Consider the following 8,940-nt stretch of genomic DNA (forward strand, 5'->3'; position numbering starts at 1 on the left):
TACCATAGTCAATTGCTTTTCTACAAGGGTGCAAATATTATTGATTGGGAAAAGAATAATTATCTCTTCAACAAATGGTGCTGGGACAAGTGGATACCCACATGCAAAGAATGAAGTTAGATCCCTACCACATACCATGTAAAAAATTAACTCAAAATAGTACAAGGATCCATATGTCAGAACAAAAACTATAAAAGTTTTAGAAGAAAACATAGAGTTAAATATCTGTGACCTTACATTAGGCAAATGATTTTTATTTGTAACATCAAAAGTGCAAGCAAATAAATAGAAAATAGATACATTGAACTTTAATGACACTGAAAACTTTTGATTTTTTACTTCAAAGGACACTATCCAAGAAAGACAAAAAATAACCCAAAGGCAGCTCCCCCTTCAGAGAGGAGCTAATGGAAGTGGGTGATCTTTAATTGACAACAATCCTAGGTTTCAGGCATCCACTAGGGATCTTGGAATGTATCTCCTGCAGAAAAGAGGGGACTACTGTAAAGAGGAATCAAGACTCATTGTCCAAGACAATGGGAGAATGACCCAAAGGCAATTCAGAAATCATCAGGCTGCCTTCCACACAAGCCCAGAATGCAAGAGCCCCAGTGCGAACTCGGCCACCACAGAGAACGCTTGTTATTGCAATGCCCAGTGGAACCATGGGGGCTGGGACCCCAGATTGATAGAACCACCGGAATGTGATTATAGCCCAGGGGAACCTTGGGCATGCAACCCTGACAGAGCTGCAGTGAACATGGGGTCATCACAAAAAGCCAACTAAGGGGTAGGACCCATGCACAGAGGTGACACGGGGGAAGGGCCACCCAGAGCCATAGAGGCAGGGCCACCCAGAACCTCAAGGACTCAACTCTTGCATTGCAAACCTGCGTTGGTAACATCCCAGTGTGTCTAGAAGGTGGGATCTCCACCTCAGTGTGTCCATAAGGTGGGAATTCTGTACCAGTGTTTCTGCAGTGCCCACCAGTGTGGGAGAAGGGCTGGAAGTCAGAGCCTCAAACCAAAATTTTTTTTTTTTTTCTTGAGCCTTAGGTTGTAACGTTGTTTGCCCTGTTGGGTTTTGGACTTGCTTGGAACTTGTTACTCCATTCTTCTTTTACACGAATATTTCTCCCTTTTGAAATGGACGTGTCTATCCTATTTCTGTCCCACCACTGTATTTGGGAAGCACGCAACATATTTAATTTTACAAATACCCAGCTGGAGAGCAATTTACCTCAGAATGAATTGAACCTTGAGTCTTACCCTTATCTTATTTAGAAGACATGTAGATGAGACTTTTGACCTTAGATTTTCAAGTTAATGTTGGAATGAGTTAAGAATTTTGGGGCTACTGAGATGGAATTAATGTATTTTGCATGTGAAAAGAACATGGATTTGGAGGGCATGTTTGAATGCTATGGTCTGAATGTTTGTGTCTCCCCCCAATTCATAAAAGGGTACTCAAAAAGTTTGTGGAAAAATGGAATTAAACGTTAATACAAATCTTTCCATGAACTTTTATAAATCTCTCTTGTATGTTAAAATCCTAACCCCCAAGGTAATATTAAAAGGTGGGGCCTTTGGGAAGTGATTAGATCAAGAGGATGTAATCCTCATGAATGGGATTAGTGCCATTATGAAAGAGAACCCAGAGATATCTCTCAGCCTTCTGCTATGTCATGACACAGCTGGAAATCAATGTTTATGAACCACAAAGCAGGCCCTAGCCAGACACTAAATCTGCAGGCACATTGACTTGGATTCTTTGCCTGAAGAATTTTGAGAAATAAATATATGTTGTTTAGAAGCCACTCAGTCTTTTGTAGTTTATTCTAGCAGCCTGATCAGACTAATAAACCAACTCTGAGTTACAGAATATCTGAGAAGATAGGTTGTTACATTTTGATAGAGCAACTGTAAAGTAGCATCTTTGGGGAAGGTTGAGTATTGCTTTAAATCAGGAGGTATAGAATGTTGGAGGAGATTGCTAATTGTGATGTTAGAATTCTACAAGGCTAAAAATTGGGTGGTTACATAGTAAAGTAAGAGGAGTGTGAAGACATGCAGAAAAGATTAGAGCTCTCTTGGTGCTTGTAATTTGGATGATGACCAAGAACAATGAATAGGTAAGAAATAGTAGAAATAGTCCTAAACTAGGCTAGACTTCAAGAGGTTTGAGAATTGGCAAGAATGATTCAAATGGGGTTTGGGTGGTTCCTACTTTGTTTTACTGCAGAACAAGCGAATGGGTTATAGGATGGGTATCAGTGAGATCCAAGATACTTGGTGTAAATGATTGGGCATGGCTCCCCATACCTCCTGCTCTCACAGAAGATTTCCCAGAGTTTAAAGTTTGTAGACTCATTAGTTTTTGTGGAGTGACCACAGTGATCAATGGCAGGTTTGAAGCATTATTAATCGGAGATATTGGTATATTACTTTAAGTGAAATTGATTAATAATATTTTGTCATTTCAACGGCTTCAGCATTTGCTGGAGATTCAGATAGAGCTATGAATGGTTTGCCAAAATGGGACAGCAACTGTCCAAATACTTTTCAAAATACATTTGTTGTGTGGTCATTTTATTTGTTATTCTCATCCAATCACACAGTGTCTTGTAAACTAAATATTTATTCCATGGTATTAACAATTTGACAAACTAAACTACTTAGAAGAGAGTTTCAATTTCACATATTTTTTTTAGAATACAATTTATTATTGCCAACAACCTAATCATAATTTTGGGATAGTATTAAATAATTTAAACAATTAACTTTTTCTCAAAGCCCACGCAAACAAATAACTTTTCAGCAGTGCTAGTTAGGTCACAATTGTTGTATTATACTGTGTGCCTCCAAACAGAAAGATATCAGATCATTCCTCAAGATTTCCTTACATTGATACCAATTTGGGGGCTTGATGAGATAAAATCTGAGTGTCCTTTACATGATAATTATTTCATATGCAATGAAGTATACTCATGTTTTTCTACATGACTTTTACCATTGCTCTTAGGTTTCAAGTCTTTTGTTGTACTACAGTTTTATTTTTATCTTTAACTCTGATACATCTGGAATTCATTCTATAATATGTTATGATGGAAGATTCTAATTTGATGTTTTTTCTAAAATGTTCACAACTTCTCTTAAGTGGTGTTCATGTAATCTACCCTTTCTGCACTCATTACTGATGGTCTTTATTATCTATTAAATTCCTGGGTGCTGTGTCTCAGATATCTGTTCAATTTTAATCATTTTTCATCTCTTCTTATACTAGTTCCTCACTCTGTTAATTACTGTAGCTTTATGTTATAACATCAGGTAGGGACGCTCGCAGTTGTAAGTCTCCTTTGTGAAATTTTTTTTTTCTTCTTACTGTTCTTCTTACTTTGCTGCAGTTTTTATATTGAAATTGTATTAAATGTATGTAGTAATTTGAAAGTATTTGACATCCTTATAATAATCAGTTTCCTTCTCAGAGATCATGAAATCTTTCTTCATGTTTTCAAGTCTTTTTAAAATGTCTGTCAATAACATTTTGTACTTTTTGTCACAATGTGCTCATCCTCACAGTCTCTTGCCAATGCATATATTTTGTTCTTGTTATTTCCACCGGGAATAGGACTATCCTACAAATATTTTACTTATTCTTTCAAAGATTGCAGAAATAAAGATACTAAAGGATAAATTCTTTCTTCCTGTGTCTACTATAGATATATAGGAAGAATCAAACAAAGCATTTGTGCATATATTATAATATTGTATTGGTGAATATACTTCATTGGTTCATTGGACTTCTGAGGAAGGATTTTATGTTCTCTCTGCATGAGTGATTTCATTCTTTTTTATACAAATTTACTGTGAAGTTAACAAAAACATAAAAAATATCTTAGAAAGGAATGGAACATCTCTCTGCCATTAACAGGCTTAATATAACACCTTGATGTGACTGTAATATGTGTTTGCTGGGAGAAATGCAACATACTATTATTCATTCTTTTGACAAATATTTAGAGAGTGCTTTCTGCTATACACCTGCAACTTCTAGAGTGAGGTACTGAGGACAAAAGGAAGGGTCATACATATCTGAATAGAATGTAGTTACCACAGATGTAGAAGTTATAGTCTAGTGCAGGAAACCAACACATTAGTAATTACAATGCAGTGTGTGGTGTTTTTCATAGATGTTGTACAGAGTGCTGTGGGATTATAATTAAGGGAAGTATCAGTTTCGGCTAGAAGAAAATGCTATATACAAAGTGACATTTTAGCTGGGGCTCTAAGGTTGAGTAGAAATTTAGCAGGCTGAACACATCAGAAGTGATATTTAAAAGTAGATAGCATTGATATATTAATTTGCACAACAGATGTGCACTGAGTATTTACTATGTATGCAAAAGACTGATGAAATCCAAACACAATCTATGTAATATAATTTCAGGTAGTAAATATGCTCTGAAGGAAAGTAAAACACGATAATGGAAAGAGAGTCTTGGAGTAGGTATGTGTGTAGGGCACTGTTTTAGACAGAAAGGTCATGCAAGGATTCGCTACATAAAGTAAAAGGGTGAAGCAAGCAAAGTTCAGAGGAAAGAGCCTTAGTGAGGAGGACTACCAAGAGAAAGGCTGATGCAGTAACAAGTTTGAGGGCATATTCAGAGAACAGTAAGGAGATCAATGCAGCTTTTAGATACATTGCACAGGTTTTAAGATAAGTTGAGGAATGAATAAGAATGGTCTTTTATGCTTCACCAAAGTTTTTATTTTGTTACTTAAGTAATAGGAGCTACTTTTTAAAAAGAAAATTTGATTGGAATCATTGTTAGCAAAGAACAGAGAAAGACTGGAAGCAAGCAATCAAGCTAGGAAGAGTACATTACATAGACTAAGATTTTCTCAGCCTAATTTAGGACAACGGCGATGGATGGGAGAGGAAAGGTGGATTTGAGATGTTATGTGGAAAAGCTTGATAAGAATGTAATAATCATGCAAGCAGAAATTCTTGTTTCTGCTTTGTTCATTGCAATATACCCAAGCATCAAGAACAGTGTCTGGCACATGACATGTGATCAATACCTATATATTGGATGGATGGAAAATCTGGTGGCTGACTAGATGTTCCTGAGGGAAATCAGTGAGAAGTATGTTTGGAGGGATGTTAGAGATGACACAGGTTTTCTAGCTTTGTGACATGGTGGAAATTGATGTAATCAGTTAAGGTAGAAAAATCTGAGAATAAAATAAACTTTGGAGTGTAAAGAGGGGTAAGGAAGGAGAATTGTGCCTAATTATTTTGGGGGTTAACCTGATTGGAACTGATTCCCAGTAATCTCTATAATTCTATGACTAAATTGTAAACCTCCCACATGCCTAGCTGCAAGATTTCTCTCAACCCGGGCAATATTCATGCTTAAGAACCTGGATAAGCCTGTGATTTGCTGAGGATACTCTGCAGAACAAGTGCAAAAAGCAGAATAATGAACACAAGGGGCAGCTGAGAAGATGAAAATTCTTTGCATTTATTAGTGATGGTTAGAAAGTTTAGAAAGAGAAACAGGCAGCCTAAAATGTTTGTTTTTTACCTATTATTGATCCAAAAAATGTGTTTAGCTATCAAATGAGAGCCCCTATGGATATGTCAGGCTCCAACCCCAAGACTCAACAGCCCACTTGCATGTCTTAGTAAATGTAAGGACTGTTTGATGCTAATCAAGCCATTCAGAAGCCTTCTCTTCTATTTTCTGAAAGCGTGTGGCTCCCATTGATCCTCCCACCAAATACCTTTATTTGATATTGGATTTATTGGGAGGAGATGGTTTTTATACACTGAGCTCAGATAATAATTTAACACTTTCCAGTTTGGGTTAACAGTTACTCCTGAAGAAAAACTAAAAATGTGAAAGGAAAATGAGTAGATGCATACAACCAACTTTATCTCTCCAAGTTCTGTCTCGATCAGGTACTTCTCTCCTTTGTTATATTGGAATAAAATCTTTTAGAATACAGTGTTATAAACAATAGTCATAAGAGACAGTTTTTCCAAGGACATCCTAGTCATTGTTTTCTAAAATATTTTACTATTTAAACTTTGGTCTTTACAGGTACAACCATTTGGCAGCCTCTAGAGGCAGAACAGTGGGGAAAGTTGTACACCGGGGAAGAGATATGGCAGCGGAGAAGCCAAACATCACAGAACTGGGAGAGTACAATGTCACCAACTTTAACTCTCAATTATCAAATATGAGTGAAGGCAACCATCAAGACAGAGTTGATGATATCCAACAAACTGTTTCAAGCTGTAGTCTCTCACAGGTCAGTTGTCTACATATGATACAAGATAAGAAGATAGTGTGTGGAACAAACAGCTCTTACGAGATGACACAAGGAAGAATGGCCCAGGCAGAAGAGAAATACTGCAATAAATGGGAAAAATATAGAAAACGATATGTAGAGAAAAGAGTGCCAGTTCGGAGAGCAACTAAAGTTATTTCAGATCCAGTGCCTGAGAGGAAAAAAACAGCACCCATTAACCTAGCATATACAGTTCGAAAGTCACGGGTTGCCAACACTGTCAATATGCGGCCATATAGGGACAGGGTGATTCACTTACTGGCATTGAAGGACTATAGGAAAGCCGAGCTGCTCATTCGACTGTGGAAAGATGGCATCCAAAAAAATGATGAGGACTCCCTTGGACAAATTCTGGATAAGGTAGCTGATCTGAATACCAAGAATCTTTCGTACACCCTAAAGGATCATGTTTATAAAGAGATCCAAATGGACTGGCCAGGATACAATGAACTAGAAAGGCAGGCATTGGAGATGGTGCTTTCCAGAAAAGCAGATCCATTTCAGAATGCTGCTGCCACCAATCACCTAGAATTTTCTATAGATTCTAGTACAGATGACACACTATCTTCTGAGAAACAACTTTTCAATTATTTTACTGATCCTTTGAGGAAAAAAAAAGTTAGAATATCTCACCTGGCAACTACAGTACAGTCAACATCAAATGGTCATTTTAATAATACCACTAAAAAATTTTCTGCAGGTCTCCTATCACCCTCTGCTGCTAAAGCCAATCCCATTTCTCCCTCATCGCTGGCAACCCACTTCCCTATTTCAAATTCTCCTGTGCCTGTAAATTCCAACTGCCATTTTTGTAGCACTCTAAAAAGATCTGGGACTCAAAACCCATATGTTGATAATTTTAGTCAAAATAGTAGCATCTTAGAGAGCCACCAAAGTAAACATACTCCTTTGGAAATGTTAGCATCTATTTCAATTCAAACTGAGTATCCGAAGCTCACAGAGAGAAAACTTTTAATGTCTGATGATGAGGTCAAATATACATTTAGAGAACACAAAGCAAATAGCCAAAAGTACTATGTTGAGATGATGGATAAACAGAAGACGGATCCTAAAAGACAAGATGAAGATGCAAAGCCAAATTCCAGTAAGAGAGTTAAAAACGTTTGCACTGCTTCTGGGAATACCCATTCACCATCTGTGCTCGTAGATTATTTGACTAACTATTTCACTATAGTTTCCACTGAGCAACGTCAGCAATATGAGCAGGAATTCCAAGCAGATTATGATGAATATCGGGCCATATATTCCAAGATGCTAAAATTATCTGGCATATTTGTTAGGCTAGATTCAGAAAGGAAGCAGTTTTCTCCAGAATCAAAAGAATATCAGGACAATAGTAAAAAAATCTTGTTAGAATATGAGAAGATGAAACAGAATAATCCTAATTATAATGCAGAAAAGAATAGATGCATATATCTTTATAACAAGCTGGTTCATGTTAAAAAATTAATAAATGATTTTGATCAGCAGCAAAAACAGTCATGACACTAGTACAGTTCTTGGACCAGAATAAGCTTAGGCTTATTTAAAAATTCAAGTAATTTCTTTAAGATTCTAAGTGAATAAAAATTGTCTGTAAATGAATGAAACTTGTCTGTCTGTTGAAACTTTCAGCATTCAAATTTTAATTTAATTTTAATTTTCTTTTTATATTTATTTTAATTTTTGACTTTTATATTGCTTGCTTGTTTTTATTTATATTAATTATTATTATTTAATTTTTTAAATTTTATTTTGCTTTTTCAGGCTTTTAAAGATGTGTATTATCTGGTCTCTTTTATCCCCCAAATTTGTGATTTCTTCCCTTTTTCAAAATATTGAGGATCCACTGTCTATGAATAAACATTGTGCACATTAAGAAAAAAAAGCCTGTAATGAGAATATGAAATACTTTTGGATAAAAATAGTCTCTTATTGACCATTCTTAATGCAAACTCATCCTTAAAACATAGAAGTTTAGAAATTTGTAAAAAATACTATGATTCTTCAAACAGTACACATTTGCATTTCATTCAGTTTTATTGTTGACCTTGATTGAAACTGTCACTTGTTTTCATCTCAGGAGAACACAAGTTATGTAGTCAAACATGCAAAATTATATAACTAACACTGATTCAAATTGCGTTGTCTTTTCAAAGTACTGCCATTTGAAATGAGAAACATTATGTTTACAAATCTGTTTTGAAATGTTTCCCCAAAATTGTTTGTTTTTAATAAATATCTCCACCATCTAAAAGAAAATTGTTATGTACCAAATAATGTAAGTAAAAATTATGTACACTGAGGAAGCCTAATAATAAAATGAGCACTTGTGAATTCATAAACCAATTTAGAAATAGAACTATTCCAATACCGTTGAAGCTATCTTTGTGTTCTTCTTCTCTATCCTGTGCCCCTGCCTCCCTCAGTGTGACAAACACTCCCTAAATTTACTTGTATCTTTTCCTTGCTCCTATTTTCTAATACTCCTACTATGTTATAAGCATTCATTTTTTTGTGTGTGTGCGTCCTTTTTGAGACCGGCCACACCGCACTCAGCCAGTGAGCGCACTGGCCATCCCT

General features: G+C 36.0%; 1 pseudogene; it reads left to right on the forward strand.

Annotated features, from left to right (window-relative positions):
- The first annotated feature begins 4,484 nt into the window (after nucleotides 1-4,484).
- LOC103588034 lies at nucleotides 4,485-7,863 on the forward strand (annotated as a pseudogene).
- Nucleotides 7,864-8,940: the final 1,077 nt, after the last annotated feature.

Source organism: Galeopterus variegatus, unplaced genomic scaffold, assembly GCF_000696425.1.
Source record: "Galeopterus variegatus unplaced genomic scaffold, G_variegatus-3.0.2 Scaffold517, whole genome shotgun sequence".
Lineage (NCBI taxonomy): Eukaryota > Metazoa > Chordata > Mammalia > Dermoptera > Cynocephalidae > Galeopterus > Galeopterus variegatus.